The 20854-nt window shown below is 35.2% G+C and overlaps 1 pseudogene; it reads left to right on the top strand.

Moving 5' to 3' along the window:
* The first annotated feature begins 952 nt into the window (after positions 1 to 952).
* Positions 953 to 1419, top strand: LOC110195638 (histone H2A.Z pseudogene; annotated as a pseudogene).
* Positions 1420 to 20854: the final 19435 nt, after the last annotated feature.

Here is a 20854-nt window from a genome sequence, read left to right on the forward strand (position 1 = left end):
AAACTAGGTAAAGACCAGTATTTCACAGTGTGTATCAAGATAAAGTCAAAATGGGTATAAGATTTACACATAAAGGGTGATACCATAAGCAAATAAGGAGAGCATGGAATAGTTTATCTGTCAGATCTATGCATAAGGGAAGAATTTAGGACCAAATAAGATATAGAGTTTTTTAAAAAATGTAATAAAAGATATATTTAATAATAATACTAATAATAATAATATTTAAAACAATATTTATAGTACATATAATTTTTGTGTAATGAATATTAATAAATATAAATAAAACAATATTTATAATAAAATAATTTAATTTAACAATAATATTAAAATAATATAAAATGTAACTAAAATAAAATAAAATAGTTTAAATAATAATATGATAATCTTTAAAAAGATTTTATTATGTATAATTGAAAAGTTTTGCACAAATAAAACCAATGCCAGCAAAATTGTAAGGAAAGCAGAAAATGGGAATTTTTTTTTCAAAAAGTATCTTTGATTAAGGTCTCACTTCTCAAATATATAGAGAACTAAATTTATAAGAATACAAATTATTCCTCAATTGATAAATGATTAAAGGATATGAATAGGCAGTTTTCAGACAAAGAAATCAATATATATAATACTGTCTATAGTAAATTGGGAGGGGGAGTTCTAAATCACTATTAATTAGAGAAATACAGATTAAAACAAGTCTGTGATACCACCTCATGTCTATCAGATTGGCTGGCTAATAAGATAAAAAAAAAAGGAAGTGGTAAATTCTGGAGAAGATATGAGAAAACTATGATCAAAAAAAATGAATTGTTGGTGGAGTTGTGACCTGATCCAACAATTCTAGAGAGCAATTAGTAATGTTGCAGATCTCCATTCTTAAACATGTTTTGTGGGGGAGAGGTAGTGTCGGCCAGGCTGAGGACCTTCAACCCCGACCCCTCCTCCTGCCCGCATGGGTGTGTGCCCCCTCCAGGCTGGCGGGAAGGCTGTCAAGGACTCCGGAAAGGTGAAGACAAAGGCGTTTTCCTTCTCGCAGAAGGCTGTCTTGCAGTTCCCAGTGGGCCATATTCATAGGCATGTGAAGTCCCAGACAAGGAGCCACGGGTGCTTGGGAGCCACCGCCCCCGTGTACAGTGCGGCCTGGAATATCTAATTGCAGAGGTTCTTGAACTGGCAGGAAATGCATCAAACGATTTAAAGGTGAAGCGCATTACTCCTATCCACTTGCAGCTTGCCATTGGTGGGGATGAAGAATTGGACTCTCTTATTAAGGCAACAATTGTTGGTGGTGTGATTCCACACAAATCTCTGATTAGAAAGAAAGGACAACAGAAGACTGTTGGACAGAACAACTGTACAGTGTTGGTGACTTCCAGCGGACTGTATCACTGTGAAAACCACAATTTTGCCTTTTTATAATTCTGTTCTGATTAAGTTGGAAGCTTACTTAGCTTTCCAGCCAGCTAAATTTCTGCATTGATGTCTTAACCATATTTAACTGTTACTGTGACTTCAAAGAAGCTATTGATTCTGAAGTAGTGGGTTTTGCTGAATTGACTGTTTTCAAAAATATGTTTGGATATTAATCGTGATGCAAAAGTTATAGTAACAAACATTTGCTCTTGTACAGACTTTTATTTCCACTCTGGTGGATAAGTTCAATAAAGGTCACATCCAAAACAAAAACAAAAACAAACAAACAACAAAAAAAGTGCTGTTTAATTTAAGTAGAAAAAATGTCAGATAACTATTGTGATTTGGTCACCTAGAAATATATGTCATTATTGTTGTTCAGTCGTTTTTAATGTCCAACTCTTTACGGCCCCGTGGACCATACTGTCTATCCATGGGGTTTTGTCGGCAAAGATGCTGGAGTGGTTTGCTATTTCCTCCTCCAGTGGACTTAGGCAAACCAAAGTTAAGGAATTGCCCAGGATCACATGGCTAGTGTCTGAGGTTAGATTTGAACTCAGGTCTTCCTAACTCCAGCTACACCACTCTTTCCACTGAGCCATCTAGTTGACTAAACAAATATTAGTTACACAACTTCAATTGGGCTCTGATTATTGTTATATTATACCTTTCTTTTAGCAATTTGCTATCCCACTTGCCACAGCAGCTCTAGCACACCTTTTCATCTCTCTCAAATTCCGTGCACCCCTATGAGTTGAAAATCTTGCTCCATATTTCACAGAAAAATTGAGGTTATTTGTCATGAGCTGTCTGCTTTGTTTTCTCCTCTTCCTCATCTCATATCCCTCAGATTCTTGCTACCACTATCTCCTCCTTGATCTCTGTCTTACACAGAGATAACCTTACTCATTATCAAGGTACCTCCCTACACAAGAGATCCCATTCCATCCCATCTTCTCCAACAACTTGCCATATCTGTTATAACCATTCTGTAATTTATTTTCAATCTCTTTCTTTCTACTGGCTCCTTCCCATCATCCTACAAATATGCGTATGTCTACTCAATTGAAAAAAAAAAACACCTCTCTTAACCTTTTTGTCCTTGCTTTCACTCTCTATCTCATTTGCCCCTTGTGGCCAAGCTCCTTGAAAAGAGCTTCTGCAGTAGGTTCCTCCACTTTATTTTTTCTCATTCACTTCTTACCTCATACAACATAATTTCTGATTATTCCATTAAAACTTCTTTCTCCAAAGTTACCAATGATCTCTTAATTGCCAACTCTAATGGTTTCTCAGTCTTCATTCTCTTTGACCTCTCTGCATCCTTTCTGACTGCTGATTTCCTCTCTTTCTTGATACTCTCTTTTCTATATGTTTTCCAGACTCCACTCTGTTTCTCCTGCTATCTCTCAGACTGCCCCTTCTGAATCTCCTTTGTTGGACCTCATCCAGTTCACACCCACTAACCATATATGTCTTCCAGGGCTCTGTTCAGTCTCTCTTCTCTCTCGTTTAGTGATATCATTAGCTCCTATGGATTTAATTATCAACTCTAAGTTGATGATTATCAAATCTACTTATCCTTCCTAATATCTCTATTGAGTTCTAACTCATAAGTGTCTTTCAGACATCTAGAAGATATCTTATGTACATCCTAAAGTCAAAATGTCCAAAAATAATCTTTTTTTTCTTCTTATATTGTTCTTCTCTCTTATCTTCCCTATTCCTGCAAAACAAAAACAAAAACAAAAACAAAAACAAAAACAACACTAACCTCCCAGTCTCTCAGGCTTACAAACTGGGTGTCATCCTTGACTCCTCACTATCTCTTACTTCCCATATCTATTCTGTTGACCAAACCTGTCAATTTCACCTTTGCAAAATCTTTCAAGTATAAGTTATTCTCTCATCTGATATAGTCACCATCCTAGTCCAGGCTTTCCTTGAATCATTCTTCCACTACTTTAATAGCCTGCTGATATGTTTGACTGCCATTAGTTTCTCCCCACTCCAATTGTTGTTCTATTTAGCCACCAAAGTGATGATCCTAAAGCAGAGTTAGACCTCACACTTCCACTCAATAAACTTCAATGACTCCTATTTCCTTGAGGATTATGTATAACATGTTCTGTTATCATTCACAGCACTTCAGCACCTATTTCCTCAAACCACCTTTTCATTCTTCTTATCCTTTACTGCTCATCTTGTACTCTTCAATCCAAAGATCTGTATTCCTTGCTATACCTTGAATGAGAAACTACATTTCTCATTATTGATCATTTTCTCTGACTCTCATACCTGGGAACTTTTCCCTCCTCAGATCCATCCTGGAGGTCTTCCCTGGCTTCCTTCAAGTCCCATCTTAAATTCCATCTTCTGCAAGAAGGCTTTCCCAACTTGTCCTATTTCTGATGCTTTCTCTCTTCTAATTAATTTCTCTGTATGGTTTGTTTGTACGTATTTGTTAGCTTGTTGTCTTCCCCATTAAATTATTAATTCCTTAAGAGCAAAGTCTCTCTTTTAATTTTTTTTTTGGTATCTTTAGAACTTAACGAAGTACTTAGCACATAGTACATGCTTAATATAAGTTTATAGACTGGCATTATACACAAATATAAAAACATGTATTTGTGTATTCTATCAAATTTTATACCAAAAATAATTAAACAAAGCCATGCTTATCACAACAAACATTTGCCTTAGAATAAATGTTATAGGCACTTCTATTTATGTTGATACAGTTGGAAACAACAACAACAAAAAAAAACACCCAAAACCTATAAGGACACCAAAAAATACTTTCCCTTTAAGATTTACAACAAGTCCAAAGGCAGTATTCTTCATATTTATTCAATGTGGTGGGTCAGACCTCGGAAGATGTCAATAGGTCCATTTTGTTTACCTAGAGCTATCTCACAAAGCATCACTATTGAATCTTGGTAAGATAACAGCATGAGGCATTAGCTTAGGGTGCTATTTTCCACTCATCACACCAAATAAATAAGAAATGCATCCCTCAAGAAATCAGTTAACAAGAGGAAGAGAAAAATTGAAACTGAAATAACAGAGAAGCCAATTTTTAGAGGAAAAAAGAAAGAAATAGCTAAAGACCAGGTTCCTAAACCATGGCTTTTTATATTTGTATACTATATAACACTGTAGCCCACAGGGCATGCTGGCTTGGGGCAGTCCCAGGTTCCTCATATCATCTTCAGTTTTAGAGGTGAATTGATAAAATATTCATAAGGCCAATTATACTGTGTCTTGGCTCACAAGAGTTCAAGTGGATGGTTTAGAGGTAAGGAAGGTTTAACTTCAGCTGCCATAGGTCCACTAGTGTACTGGCCCTTAACACTCAGGGAAAAGCAAGATAAAGAAAGCCACACATTTCATACCATTTTTTAAAGAAATAAGTACAACCTTTGTACACTGTGGGGATGTTTGTTCCAATCCTACTCACACTGCTCAGCCAGGTCCCCTATGGGCATCTGGCTAAGTAATCCCTTCAAGGTTGTAGGGGTAATGAAAGTCTCAACTCCAGAGTATAAACCACCTTTATCAAAAGAGAGTTATTACTGTCTCTTTATCAGCTGACCAGTTATAACAATTAGCTTTTAAAGGTATTTTTTCCAATTACATGTAAAACAATTTTTGCATTCACTTAAAAAAAATAAGTTCTAAATTCTCTCACTAGTCTCTCCCCTATGGAGAAAGCAAGTAATTTGATATAGGTTATATATGTGCAATCATGCAAAATAGAGTTCCACATTAGTCATGTTGTGAAAGAAAACACTGACCCCCCCAAAAAAAACTAAGACAGATATAGATAGATATAGATATAGATATAGGTATAGATATAGATATAGATAGATATAGATATAGATATAGATATAGATATAGATATAGATATAGATATAGATATAGATATAGATATAGATATAGATATAGATATAGATATAGATATAGATATAGATATAGATATAGATATAGATATAGATATAGATATAGATATAGATATAGATATATATGTATATATGTGTGTATGCATACATGTATATATGTTTCACAAAGTATGTTTCAATCTGCACTCAGACCCCATCAGTTCTTTCTCTGGAGGTGGACAGCATTTTTCATCACAAGTCCTTCAGAATGGTCTTAGATCATTACTATTAATGGATGCATTGCTCTCAATGTCCTCCCTATGTACCTGTACCCAAAGAGATTTGTGGATCTTTGGGACAGGCCACTGCCATATTCATTTACATTGGAGTGTTAGAGGTAAGCTCTTGGGCCTGCCTCAAATACTGTGACAGATAAGTGGAATGTGTTTTTTTTTTTTTTTATCTTATATGGAAGCATACTGGATACTAACAGTGCGAAGGGCTAGCTCAGGAAGCATTATATTCACCATTACTGAAAGTTTTCAAGCAGAGATTGTATAAGAAGCCTTGAAAATTCCTTTCTTGTCCACCTGCCAACTAACTCTCACCTGTGGCTCCAAGAAGCTGTGGCATGTGCAGTGGCCACATCCCAGTAAAACCATCTCAACAGATAGGCCAAACTGGGTTTAGGGCAATTGATGGCCCTCAAACCTATCGATGAGTTAGGGGAATGTCTACACCAAGCATGGAAAGACTTCCCTAACAGAATGGGCGGGTGGAAACAATTTGTCCCAATGGTCATGGAGGTGGCTGAAGCAGGTGATTTCTAATACTGGTCAGACATCGAAGATAGCCATCCACTGCATCCCAGGCAGTTGCCAGTCATTGTGACTTATTCTTACCACTGGACTTCAATGACTCTGGAAGAGAAAATGAGGCTGTTGACTTTATACAACTCTGACTCTCTTAAATACAATTCATGCATAAGTCAAGACTTTACTTGTGATGTCATTGGTTTTCTTTAAAAAAGAAAGTAAAAAACCAGACAACAGATCACTGTTTTGCTGGGAATAGCTAAATCACTCACAGTTGCTCATCTTAAAATATCTCTGTTGTTGTGAGCAATGTTCTCCTGGTTTTACTCAGTTCAATTTGCATCAGTTCACATAAGACATGCAAGTTTTTTTTTTTAAAGCATGCTGATTGTCATTTCTTATAACACAATACTATTTCATCACAATCAAATGCCACAACTTCTTTAGCCTCAAGTGATGGGCATCGTCTCAATTTCTAATGCTTTACCACCAAAAAAAAAGAGCTGCTACAAATATTTGTATGTGTGCGTGAATGCATACATAAATACATATATATATATATATATATATGTATACATATATATATATATACACACACACACACATATTTGTATGTATGTGTATGTATGCGTATATATATTTATGTGTATGTGTAATGCTTGTGCAGTCAATGTAGCCTCTGAGGCTGAGATGCAACAAAATGTCAATTGATTCTCTGACTCGTGTTGAGTTTGGACTAATAATTAACACCAAGAAAATGCAAGTTCCCCACCAGCCATCACTACACCATCCATATGTGTAATGTTTGGTAATATTAAATGCTTTGGATAAGTTCACTTACCTACTTTTCAGGGATGTACACATTGACAATGAAGTTGACACATACTTGCCAGAGTTAATGTAGTATTTGGGAGGCTACAAAGGAAACTGTAGAAGAGAAGAATTATTAAATTACCTACCAAACTGAATGGCTATGGAGCTATTGGGCTAACCTCATTGTTGTATGCCTCTGAAACCTAGAAAGTATAGTAGCACCATGAAAGGAAAGTGAACTGCTTCTGTTTGAATTGTCTTAGGAAGATTCCGAAGATCATCTGACAAGATAAGGCAAGGGACACTGAGGCCCTTCTTGAGCTAATCTGCCAAGCTTTCAAACTCTGCTGCAGAAAGTGCAAATCCAATGGGCTGGTCACATTGTTCAAAAGCCAAACAGACAGTTGCCTAAAAGACTATCTTAACAGAGAACTCATTCAAGGCAGATTGTCATGTGGAGGTCAGAAGAAGCAATACAAGAACACTCTCAAGGTCTGTCTGAATAACTTTGGAACTGATTGTGTGACATGGGAAACATTGGCAAAGGACTACCCAGCATGGCATGCCTGTATCAAAGAAGGTGCTTCACTCTTTGAGTGAAGCAGAATTACGGTAGCTCAAAAGGAATGGGAGATGCACACATTTAGAGACATCTCCACTCCAAATGTTTATGTGGACTTTCTGTATCTTACCTGTGGTAGAGCCTTTCAAGCTTATATTGGTCTAATCAGCCACAGTTAGCACACTGTACCTTGACTCCAATATATTGATGTCATGTTGGTCCTCTTCCAGAACAAAGGGCAGCAACCAACGAACTTGGAGGTACATTTCCTTTATTTATTTGTATCTCTTTGGAATATAAACCTAGTAGGGGTATCTGTGGATCAAAGAGTATTCATAGTTTTATAGACCTTTGGATATAATTCCAAATTCACCTCCTGCATGGTTGGATCAACTTACAACTCCACGAATTGTGCCCTCATTTTCCCATATCTCTTCCCATATTTGTCGTCTTCCTTTTCTGTCATATTATCTAATCTGATAGGTGTGAGGTGGCACATCAGAGTTATTTTAATTTGCATTGCTCTAAGTGATTTAGAGTATTTTTTATGCAACTACAGACAGGTTTGATTTCATCTTAAAACTGCCTATTTATATCTTTGACCAGTTATAAGTAATGCAATAACTTGTATTCTTATAAATTTGACTTAGTAATCTGTGTATTTGAGAAATGAGGACTTTATTAGAGAAACCTGCTACAAAATTTTTCCCATTGTCCTCCTTTCCTTTTAATCTTGACTGCATTAATTTTGCTTGTCAAAAAAATTTTTTTTAAAAAAAAAATTTCATGTGATTAAAATTATCCATTTTAGATCCTACAATGCTCTATATCACTTGTTTGGTCATAAAATATTCTCTTATGCATAGATCTAACAGACAAACTATTCCATGCTCTCTTAATTTGCTTTTGGTATCACCCTTTTTGTCTAGATCATGTACACATTACTGTGTATTATTGAAATCTCACTTTCTCTGTTTACCCTTCTTTCTCTTCTTCCACTCTGTTTCTTCTTAAAACTGTTTTGATTCTGACTACTACTTGCCTAATTGGACATCCTTTCTATCTTCCTCTTTTTCTACTTCCCAGGAGGGTAAGATATATTTGTATGACCTACTGGTTGGATATCTCACTCCCAACTTTCATTTTGGGAAATCTTTGAGGAGGTGATCATAAAATAAAGACAAATTAATTTAGTACATATTCATTAAACATAAACTCCCTGGGACCTTGCTCCTCCTTAACAATCCTTATATGTTTCAATTATAGTTTCCCTATTTTATTTCCTATTATAAGATTTTTATAAGATTTATTTCATCATCTTTCCTTTAACCCTCTCCCTCTCCCTTCTATTTCATTGAGAATACTGAGGCCATTGATGGAGGTGAGCTCATTCCCTTCCTCCCTTCATTTTCTTTCTCCTTTCCACAAAATTCCTGTCTCCCTCTCTCTCAAAAAAAATATTTTATTTCCTTTATTTATTATCCAAATTTTAAAAACAATTTTATTATGGTTATTCCAAATTTAAGAAGAATATATTAACATCCATGATATTAACCCCTATTTTATCACAGTAGTATGGTATGGAGTCCCACCAAGCTTTTCACAGTTGCTCTCATGATCATCAGAAACATCATCATAATCTTTATCATCATCATCATCATCATCATCATCATCATCATCATCATCATATTTATTGAACCATTGTGCTAAAAACTAAGGAGAGAAATTCCCAGTCCTTGCTTTAGCAAAGTTTGCAATACTATTCCATCTCATCCCTATACCATAACTCATTCAGTTATTACCCAATAGATAGATTTCCCCTCAGTTTCTGGTTCTTTTTTAAAATTAGTTAATTTTTAGTTTTCAACATTCACTTCCACAACATTTTGAGTTCCAAATATTCTCCCCATCTCTCTCCCTCCCCCAACCCAAGACAGTGTGCATCCTGAATACCCCTTCCTCCAATCTGCCCTCCTTTCCATTATTTCCCTGCTCTTATCCCCTTATAACACTATTTTCCTGTAGGGTAACATAGATTTCCATACCCAATTGAATGTGTATGTTTTTCTGTCCTTAAGCCAAATCTGATGAGAGTAAGATTCACTCGTTCCCTCTCACCTCCCCCTTCATCACCTCTACTGTAAAAGTTTTTTTCTTATCTGTTTTATGGGAGATAATTTACCCCTTTATACCTCTCCCTTTCTCTTTCTCCCAATACAATCCTCTCTCAGCCCTTAATTTTATTTTTGAAATATCATTTCTTCATCTTCGACTCACCCTCTGCCTTCTCTCTGTCTATCTATCTATCTATCTATCTATCTATCTATCTATCTATTATCTATCTGTATATCTATATCTATATCTATTTGCATATATATATATACGTGTGTGTGTGTATATATATATATATATATATATATATATCCCTCCAACTACCTGAGAAAGGTTTCATGAGTTACAAATATCATCTTTTTTTTAAATTAGCATTTAAATTTAACAATTACTTCCATGTGCTTTTGAGTTTAAATTTTTCTCCCCCTTCTTACCCACCACATTCCCCAAGATGTTGCACAATCTGATATAGGCTGTATATATACATTCTTACTAAACATATTTTCATATTAGTGATGTTTTAAGTAAAAATTATAAGCAATAAGAGGAACCACTGGAAAGAGGAAACAAAAATCAACAGAAGAAAAAAAAATAGCAAATAGTATGCTTTGATTTACATTCAAACTCCATAGTTCTTTCTTTGCATGTGGATAGCATTTTCAATCATGAAGCTTTTGGAGATATCTTAGATTCTTGTATTGCTGGGAAGGGTTAAGCTTAGGAATATTAGTCATTAGTCAAAATTAGTCGTATTTGCTAATATTTTATTTAAAATTTTTGCATCTATATGCATTAGATAAATTTATCTATAATTTTCTTTCTCTGTTTTGACTCCTCCTGGTTTAGGTATTAGCATCGTGTTTGTATCATAAAAATAATTTGGCAAAATTTCTTCTTCATCTATTTTCCAAAATAGTCTATATATTATTGGAATTAATTGTTCTTTAAATGTTTGACAGAATTCGCTTGTAAATCCATCTGGCCCTGGAGATTTTTTCCTAGGGAGCTGATCATTGGCTTGTTCAATTTATTTTTCTGAGATGGGGTTATTTAAGTATTTTACTTTCTCTTCTGTTAATATGGGCAATTAATATTTTTGTAAATATGTATCCATTTCACTAAGATTATCAAATTTATTGGCATACAGTTGGGCAAAATAGTTCCTAATTATTGTTTTATTTCCTCTTCCTTGGTGGTAGATTCACCCTTTTCATTCTTGATGTGGATAATTTGGTTTTCTTCTTTCTTTTTTTGTTAATTAAGTTAACCAAAGGTTTATCTATTTTATTGGGTTTTTTTCACAAAACCAGCTCTTAGTTTTAATATTAGTTCAATAGTTTTCTTAATTTTAATTTTATTAATTTTTCCTTTGGTTTTCAATAGCTCTAATTTGCTGTTTAATTGAGGATTTTTAATACAGTTGGCCAACTGGAAAAAAAAGTATACTGAAGAAAACAAGTCCCTAAAAAATACAATTGGACAAATGGGGAAGGAGGTACAAAATCTAATAGAAGAAAACAATTTGTTAAAAATTAGAATTGGGCAAATAGAAGCTAATGACTCTATGAGAGAGCAAGAATCAGTCAAACAAAAACAAAAGAAAAAAATAGATGAAAATATAAAATACCTCATTGGTAAAACAACTGACCTGGAAAATTGTTCCAGAAGAGACAATTTAAAAATTATTGACCTACTTGAAAATCACTATGAAAAAAAGAGCCTGGATGATATTTCAGGAAATCATAAAGGAAAACTGCCGGAGGTACTAGAACCATAAGGTAAAATAGCCATAGGAAGAATCCATCAATTCCCAAATTGAACACTCTAAGGAATATAGTAGCTAAGTTCCAAAATTACCAGGTCAAAGGGAAAATACTGCAATCAGACAGAAAGAAACAATTTAAATATCATGGAACCACAGTCAGGATTACACAGGACCTTGCAGCTTCTACGTTAAAAGACCGCAGGGCATGGAACATGATATTCTGTAAAGCGAAAGAACTTGGATTAAAACCAAGGATCAACTACCCAGCGAAAATGAGCATGATCTTTAAGGGGAGGAGAAGGATATCCAATGAAACAGGGGACTTCCAAACCTTTCTTATAAAAAGACTAGAGCTCAACAGATCTTCTTTATATCTCAAGAGAGATATAAAAAGGTAAATGGGACAGAAAGATACAGTATGTTTTTAATAAGGGCAAACTGTTTACATACATAAAAGGGAAGATGACACTTGTAACTCTTGAGAACTGTGTTATTACACCATGTTCAAGGGGTATGTATAAAGGGGGTGGATATAAGTTGACTTGGATGCAATGATAAAAAAATATATATATAATCAAGTGGGTTAAATGGATCCAAGTAAGCGGATTAATCTGATCTAAGAAAATGTACTGACAGCAAAGGAAACGAGGAGGCAGACAAGAGTAAATTACATTACAGGAAAAGACACAAAAACTTATTACAGCAGAGGGAAAGAAAGGAGGGAGATGAGCATTGTTTTAATGTGTCACGATATTTGGCTCAAGAATGGAATAACAAGGGGCAGCTAGATGGCATAGTGGATAGAACACCAGCCCTGAAGTCAGGAGGACCTGGGTTCAAATCTGGCCTCAGGCCAAACACTTGACACTTACTAGGTGTGTGACCCTGAGCATGTCGCTTAACCCCAATTGCCAAGAAGCAAAAGCAGAAGCGGAAGAAGAAGAAGAAGGAGGAGGAGGAGGAGGAGGAGGAGGAGGAGGGAATAACATGATCAGTTAGGTATAGAAATCTAACTTGTCCTATAGGCAGTAGGAAGGAAAAGGGGGGGAAAATGGAGAGGGGGATAGGAGGGAGGAAAGAAGTAATAAGGGTAAAGAGGAAGAAAAGGGAAGGACCTAATAGAAGGGAGAAGGGACTGAGAGGTGGTGATCAAAAGCAAAACACTAGTGAGGAGGGAAAAGGAGAAAAGAGAAAGAAAAGCATAAACAGGTGGGAAAAGGATGGAGAGAAAGACAAAGACAGTAATCATAATGTGAATGTAAATGGGAGCGTGGTTCTTTGATAAAATGCAAATGGATAGCAGAATGGATTAAAGACAATAATTCTACAATATGTTGTTTACAGGAAACACATTTGAAAAAGAGTAACACACATGGTGTAAAGATAAAAGGCTGGACCAGAATATATTGTGATTCAGCTGAACTAAAAAATGCAGGGGTAGCAACCCTGATCTCAGTCAAATCAAAAACAAAAATAGATCTTATCTCTTTAGGAAACTACATCCTGCTATAAAAAACACCATAGATAATAAAGTGATATCATTAGTAAACATATATGTACCAAGTGATATGGCATCCACCTTCTTAGAGGAGAAGTTCAGGGAGTTACAGGAAGACACAGACAGCAAAACTATACTAGTGGGGCACCTCAATCTCCCCTCTCTGAACTAAATAAATCTAACCACAAAATACACAAGAAAGAAGTTAAGGAGGTAAATAGAATATTAGAAAAGTTAGATATGATAGAACTCTGGAGAAAACTGAATGGGGATAGAAAGGAATTCACTTTTTTTCTTGGCTGTACATGGCACATACCCAAAAATTGACCATGTATTAGAGCATAAAAACCTCAGAATCTAATGAAGAAAGGGAGAAATATTAAATGTTTCCTTTTCAGATCATGATGCAATAAAAATTATATGTAATAAAGGGCTATGGAAAGATAGACTAAAAAATAATTGGAAACTAAATAATCTAATCCTAAACAATGGTTGGGTCAAACAACAAATCAGAGAAACTATCAATAACTTCATTCAAGAGAATGGCAATAATGAAAGAACATACCAAAACTTATGGGATGCAGTGAAAGCAGTTCTTAGGGGAAGTTTTATATATCTAAATGCTTACATAAATAAAATAGAAATAGAGGAGATCAATGAATTGAGCATACAACTAACAAAACTAGAGAAGAGAATAAATTAGGCTATTTTCTAAGGTGTTATTTACTTCGGTATTTTGGGGTCTCCTTTAGCAAGCTGTTGACTTGTTTTTCATGATTTTCTTGCATTACTCTCATTTGTCTTCAAAGCTTTTCCTCTACTACTCGTACTTGTTTCTCAAAATCCTTTTTAAGCTCTTCCATGGCCTGGGACTAATTCATATTTTTTTTCTTGGAAGCTTTGCATGTAGGAGCTTTGACTTTGTTATCTTCTGGTTGCATGTTTTGATCTTCTTTGTCACCAAAGTAAGATTCTATCATGTGAGATTTTTTTGGAGCTGTTTGCTCATGTTCCCAGCCAATTATTTGACTTTTAAAGTCTTTGTTATGGTAGGGATCTGCTTCCAGGGTGGAGAGTGTACTTTCCCAAGCTTGAGGGGTTTTGTGAAGCTATTTGTATAGATATTTCTAGAGACCCGTAAATGTTCAGTTCTTCCAAGGCGGTATGATCAAGGTGAGGTATTCACTTCTTTCCTGTCCTGTATTCTGGTCTATAAGTAACCACAAGCATTCTTTTCTGCCTTGGAACTGTGAGGAGGATTTCCTCTCTACCACCACCACAAGCTACACCATGCCACTGCTCTTCCTTATCCCAGGACCACCAACCACAACTGTGACCCACATCCAAGCATTTGCAAAGTAAGAGAATCCTGCCTCAGTGCCAGTGAAGAGATACCTGAAATTATTCTCTGATCATCTGCTTGATGCCCCCACTGTCTGTAGGTGGAGAGCTCTGCAAGTAGCCTTTCTCCCAGTCTGCACCAGGACTAGGGCTGGATTGTGCTCCTTTTTCACTCAGATCTGACTGACCTTTCCTACTGACCTTCTAAGTTGTCTTTGGCATTTGTGGGTTAAGAAGTCTGGAAACCTCTACAATTGTTAGTGACTCAGTACCCTGATGCCTGCTCCAGGTTCACTTGAGGCCCTGTCTTTGCCTGTGGGGCCCATGTGGAACTGTGTTCCTCTGACAGCCCATCACAACAGACCATTCCCATCAACCATCCTGGTTGTCTTGGGCTGAAAAATTTTTTTTGCTCTGTCTTTTTGTGGGTTCTGCTGTTCTTGAATTTGTTTAGAGCCATTTTTACAGGTATTTGGAGGGGTTTGGGGGAGAGCTCAAGCAAGTCACTGCTTTTACTCTGCCATCTTGGTTCCACCCTTCTCAGTTTCCAGTTCTTTGTCACCACAAAAAAAGCTGCTGTAAATAGTTTTATGCATTAGACCTTTTTCTTTGAAAGCTTTGAGGTATAGACCTAGTTGTGGTATTTCAGGGTGAAGGGATATGTACAGCTTTATACTTATTTGGATATAGTTCCAGATTGATCTCCAGAAGGGTTGGCCTCTTTCTTTTCTCCACCAATTGTGCATTAGTGTACTTATTTTCCCACATCTCCTTTAGTATTTCTCATTTTCTTTTTGTGTGATGGCTGTGAGGTGGTACTTCAGAGCTTTTTAAATTTACATTTGTCGAATCATTAGTGATTTAGACTGTTGATAGTTCAGATTTCTTCCTCTGAAAATTCTCTGTTCATTTACCTAGACTATTAATCAATTGGAGAATATTCTATCTCTTCACCTCACTTCTCCACCTTATCACAAAGCTAATTCTGCTGCTTGTGCCATAGATCCACCCTCTTTTCACCCTTTTGAAGACTATTATTTTGAAGATCTATTAATCATGGCTCTCACATTCATTATGAATTCTTCCTTTCTATTTTCTTCTTCAAATCTGATACAAGTTTATAGCCATCTTTAAAGGTTACCTTGACCCTTCTGTCTCATTTAGCTAACATCCTATTTCTTTCAACCCATTTGGAACCACACACCATCAAAAAAAAGTTCTCTGTATTTCCCCAATGACCACTGTCTCCTCATCTCCTTGCACTGAGACATCTCTTACTACTGCAACTGCTCTCACTGTTCACAATGACATGCTAACCATGAAATTTAATTAATGGTTCCATTATAGTTTGTCCTGAAATTCCCCATACATTTTGGCTTCCTGACCATATTCTCCAGTTTTTTACTCTCTCCTTCTTTGGCTTCAATGACAAATTCTAGTGCAACTCTTGCCTGCCTCCATAAATACTTCTACCCATTCTCTAAATATGGATGCTGTCTTCTCCCCTCCAAAGTTCTGTCCTCAGTTCTTTCCCTCTCTACATTCTCTCCTTTGGAAACCTGCTTTTTACTGTTACTGATTGAAATACCAGATTTTTACAGATGACTCAAAAAAACCCATCAGACCTTACTTCACTTCTTAGCTTGTAGCCCACATTTCCAATAGCCTACAAGACTTTGCCATCTCAGAGTAACCCTCAAACCTGAAATATATCTAAAACTAAGACTATTATTCTTCCCTCTAAACCTATTCATCATTACAATTCCACCATTTCTGTGAGCAGCAGCAACCGTCACTCATGTTTATAACCATGGGATTTTTTTGTTTTTCAATCTTCTGTCTCAAATCACCATTCCTTTGTAAATAATTTGGCATCGTGAGGGAAGGGATAGTTTGATTTATTGTCTTCACATTCCTAGCATCTAGCACCTCATAGACACACACTCGCGCACACATACACACACACACACACACACACACACATGCACACACACAAGCAAATAATTTTTGTTAGGTAACAGTGGGGCTTACTAGTTTGTTTATTTTTTTTTGGGGGGGAGGGGAAGGTGAGTAGTGCACCAGAGGTTAAGTAAGATTAGGAAGACATTTCAGGAAATAATCAGTGTTTATCATGTCACATAAATCTTTATCCCAAGAGATTTTAAAAATGTAAGTACTTATCTGATGCAATTCATTGTGTTAGGAATAGTGACAAATGCAAAAATGAGTAAGACATGGTCCCTAATCTCTATGAGCTTGTATTTGATGTAAGGATATAAAAAAAGTTTTAAAAAATCAACAAAATCCAGGCATGATGATTTCTGCCTCTTGCAGTGTGACTCTTAATATTGTACCCTTCTAAAACTGTCTTCTATCATTTGATCAGAATAAAAGTTTGCTAGGAAAACAGATAACCATGCATGAGCAATCAGTAGTCTTAATTTTATAATGAAATAATAAGTTAATTGGTTCCTAAATCTGGCTGCATGCCTCTCCTTCAAAGTAAGGTGTCTGATTTTGTGACAGATGTTTTCCTCCTTTCCTTACAGCACTTTTCACATCTTTTTGAGGTTTTCAGATGGATATCACATCTGGATAAGAAGGATGTTATTGTGTGTATTTGTACACAGAGAGAGAAATATGCATGCTTAACACATGTAAATGGAAATACTCTTTGAAATGAAATGATCAAATCAAAGAACTACAATAATGTGCCTCTCTTTCTGTGTATGTACATACATGCATGCAAGCATGTGTGCTTGCCTGAAAGAACAAGAGAGAGAGAGTTCTCTCTGAAAATTTGGGTCCTGAAGGTCAGACTCCTTCAAGTGAGAAGAGACATCTTAAAATGAGATTTTTATGGTGATTTCATCATATCCTGTAGAAATTATATTAAAATTTCCATAATAAAATTTCAGTTACTAATACGTATTATAAGATACATAAAACTTAAAATATTGTTGGGCTGGGAAGAGGGAATTGGTGAATGAAAGAACAAGCAGTATGTCATACAAATATTTAATAGACTTTGAGGCAATATATTGGTATAAGAATTTATGATTTTCCTATTTGACATATGTGATAAAGTAGAGAATATTTGAAAGAATTATTTTCTGAATAGATAGTAAATTAATCAAAATATACCAATTCATTAATCCCTAAATTATATTTTAAAATTAAAAGAAAAAGAGCAAAGAAACAAAAGCAATTATCTTGAACAAATAATTTATTCTTTCTGCTTTATATATAAAATAAATTGTGATTACCTATATTACAGTTACATCATGGGATTTGTAAATATTGATGAGTCAGTTTATTAAGCATATTGAGATTCTTGTATGTAAAGAACTATGTAACTAGAGTTTTTGGAAAGGGAATCTTAATATATCCCAATCAATAAAAGGAAAGTAAGCCATCAGTCTATAGCACTAATAGCTATCAGATTAAATCACGGCTATCTTAATGAAGCCTTATTCCTCTGACATTCCTGCAGATTAATTTCTGCTGGCAAGGAAGTAATGCAAATTAGATTAGACTTTCAATGATTTCCTGCCAGCTAACACCTGCAGATTCAGGTAAATTTACCAAATGCCCATCCACAATGGAGCAGCACCATACATGTCTGGAATAATGATACAGAACGCAGTTATAACTTTACATTTATAACCTTGTATAGATATGGAGTCCAGAAATGCGGAAGCATTGCTTTATGTTTCCAATTCATTCTTTTGACTGATTCTTGCATTATATTCCAAATTCCCCTATTTTTTTTCCATTCTTCTCTATATAACCATTGGCAGCTTGAGGTCTGCGCTACAATGTTTCCCATGCAAAATACTCTGAGGTGTGTGAGTAATTACAGGAGGATAAGCTCCCTCTGCCCTTCAAACTCATTCCTCATAATTAGAGATTTCACCAAGCTCACTTAGACTTCTGTATTTTATAATTAATGCCCCCCAAAGTCTTTTAAAAGCTATTAATGTTGAGAAAATGTCAATTAAAGTATAACTCCAACTCCTTTAATGGTGTCTTCTTAACCTCTAAATGTCAACAATTTGCATAACAAGTCTAACTCAGATACATTAAAAATTACTTTCTTGTTTATAAGCAAGGTAGGGGATAATAAACACTCTGTTGAGTTGAGAATATAGTAGAACTAGGTGAGTAAGGCCAAAGTGTGTGTAGGAAAATTAATAATAATAATAATAATAATAATAATAATAATAACAACAACAACAACAACAATAACCGTTTCTTATTCTTCTTGACAGATGGAAGAGTATGGAAAGGAGAGGCCCATAGTAACTACAAGAGGAGTAAATTCAAGAGAAGATGATGCCATATGTAATATATAGTTCACATTTATATAGCACTTTAAGATTTGCAAAGTTCATTCCACATTCCTGATTGATTTTTTTTAACAAATGGTTGAAATAGGTGCTTTTCTTATCTCATTTTAAAAGATGGTATAACAGGATGATGGAAGTTAAGAGAAGTTCAACTATAGCAGAGGGGAAACATTAAAATGTAGTTGAGAAATAATTAAATAACAATCAACAAAATGCAATTAAACATCGATAATGTTGATACATGGTTTTCTGAATTAACAGAAATCCTTATGTATAGCTCAGTAGCCTCATTTATATTTGAATTTAACATCACTACACAATCCCACCTACTTATTTCCCATAACTCACTTTTCCCAATGCACATTTTTTTTGTCTTTGTCACTTTCTTTCTCACACACACACTCAGAAACTCACAGACAGTACTTAGAAGTTATCTGCAGTAAAATAACTTAATGTGACTGTTATTTGTCTTTAAAAGTTAAATAGTATATTTCATACAGCATTTATTTTAAAGTATACTTTTCCCTATCCTTTGAACTACCAAAAACAAATAAACTGTATTTTTGTTAGAATTTTGATGTCTTGATTAGTTTTGCTGAACAGCAATATTTATTTATTTGTTTAACATATCCCATTGTCTTACTTATGGGAAAAAATAGATGCTTAGTTTTCTCATTTCTTCTTTGTGGAACAATTAGATAATTATGAGACGTTCAATTTTGATTATTATTTCTGTTTTTCTTTTCATTTTAACATATTTTTATTTATTTTGTTAGGGTGTATGGCGTGTTCATGGAGGACTAACACCACTGGTGTGAGGGTTTGCCTAGCCCTTTGCAGGGTTGTTCAGCCACTTTTGGTGTCCGTTTCTCACCCAATTCTTACCTGTGGCTCCAAGAAGCTGTATCATGTGCAGCAGCCATAACCCAATAAAACCAGCTCAATAGATGGACTAAATCAGGTTTAGCGTAAATAACAGGCCTCAAACACATTGGGGAATTAAAAGGATGTCCACCACAAACATGTCAAAATTGCCCACAGCAGAATGGGTGGATGTAAACAATTTATTCCAATGGTCACAGAAGTGGATAGCTTACAGCTTGGTCAGACATTGAAGGCACCAAGGTCATCCTGGCCTATCATCAGTTTACTTAGTCACTGAACTTTGATGACTCTGAAAGATAGAGTAAGGCTGATGCCATTGCAAATCTGCTTCACTTAAATACCAATTCATAAGCAAGTTAAGACATTAACCTGTGATGTCATTGGTTCTCTTTGAAAATGAAGGATGAACAACAATTAAATAAAATATTTTGTTAAATATTCCCCAATTGCCTCTTTAAAAAAGCACATTTTAATAATTTTTTTCCAATTATATGTAAAAATACTTTTGCATTCATTTTTACAAGATATTGAATTTTTAAGTTTTCTCCCTCCTTCCCTCCACTTCCCTCTTCCAGAAATGGTAAGCAATTTGATATGGTTTATATACATGCAATCATGTAAAACATGTGAAACATATGTCCATATTAGCCATGTTGCAAAAGATAAAGAAAAAAAGAAAGTTTGAATAGTATGCTTAAACATACATTCAGAGTCCTTCAGTTCTTTCTCTGGTTGTAGATAGAATTTTTCATCATGAGACCTTTGTAACTGTCTTGGATCATTGTATTGCTGGGAAGAGCTAAGTCAGTCAGAAATAATCATCATGCAATGTGGCTATTACTCTGTACAATGGTCTTCTGGTTCCGCTTGTTTCATTTTGTATCAGTTCATATAAATCTTTCCATGTTATTTCTGAAATCATTCTGCTTGTCATCGCTTATTGCACAATAATATCCCATTACATTCATATACCACAACTTGTTCACCCATTCTCCAATTGATGGGCATTCCCTCAATTTTCAATTTTTTTCCACCACAAAAATAGCTGCTATAAATACCTTTGTGAATGTAGGTCTTTTTTCCCCCCTTTTTATGTTCTCTTTGGGATACATTAGTGATATTGCTGGATAAAAGAGTATGTACAGTTAGGTAGCACTTTAAGCATAATTCCATATTGCACTAAAGAATAATTGGCTCAGTTCACAACTCAACCAACATGCATTAGTTTCTAAATTTTCCCACATCTCTAATATTTATCATTTTTTTTCCATTTTTGTCACATTAGTCTGATAGATGTGAGATGGTACCTCAGACATGTTTTAATTTGCATTTCTCCAACCAAAAGTGACTTAGATCACTTCTTCATATGACTGTAGACAGCTTCCTTCATCTGGAAACTGCCTGTTCACATCCCTCGACA

Source organism: Phascolarctos cinereus, unplaced genomic scaffold (assembly GCF_003287225.1).
Source record: "Phascolarctos cinereus isolate Bilbo 61053 unplaced genomic scaffold, phaCin_HiC Scaffold_9;HRSCAF=440, whole genome shotgun sequence".
Taxonomy (NCBI): Eukaryota; Metazoa; Chordata; class Mammalia; order Diprotodontia; family Phascolarctidae; genus Phascolarctos; species Phascolarctos cinereus.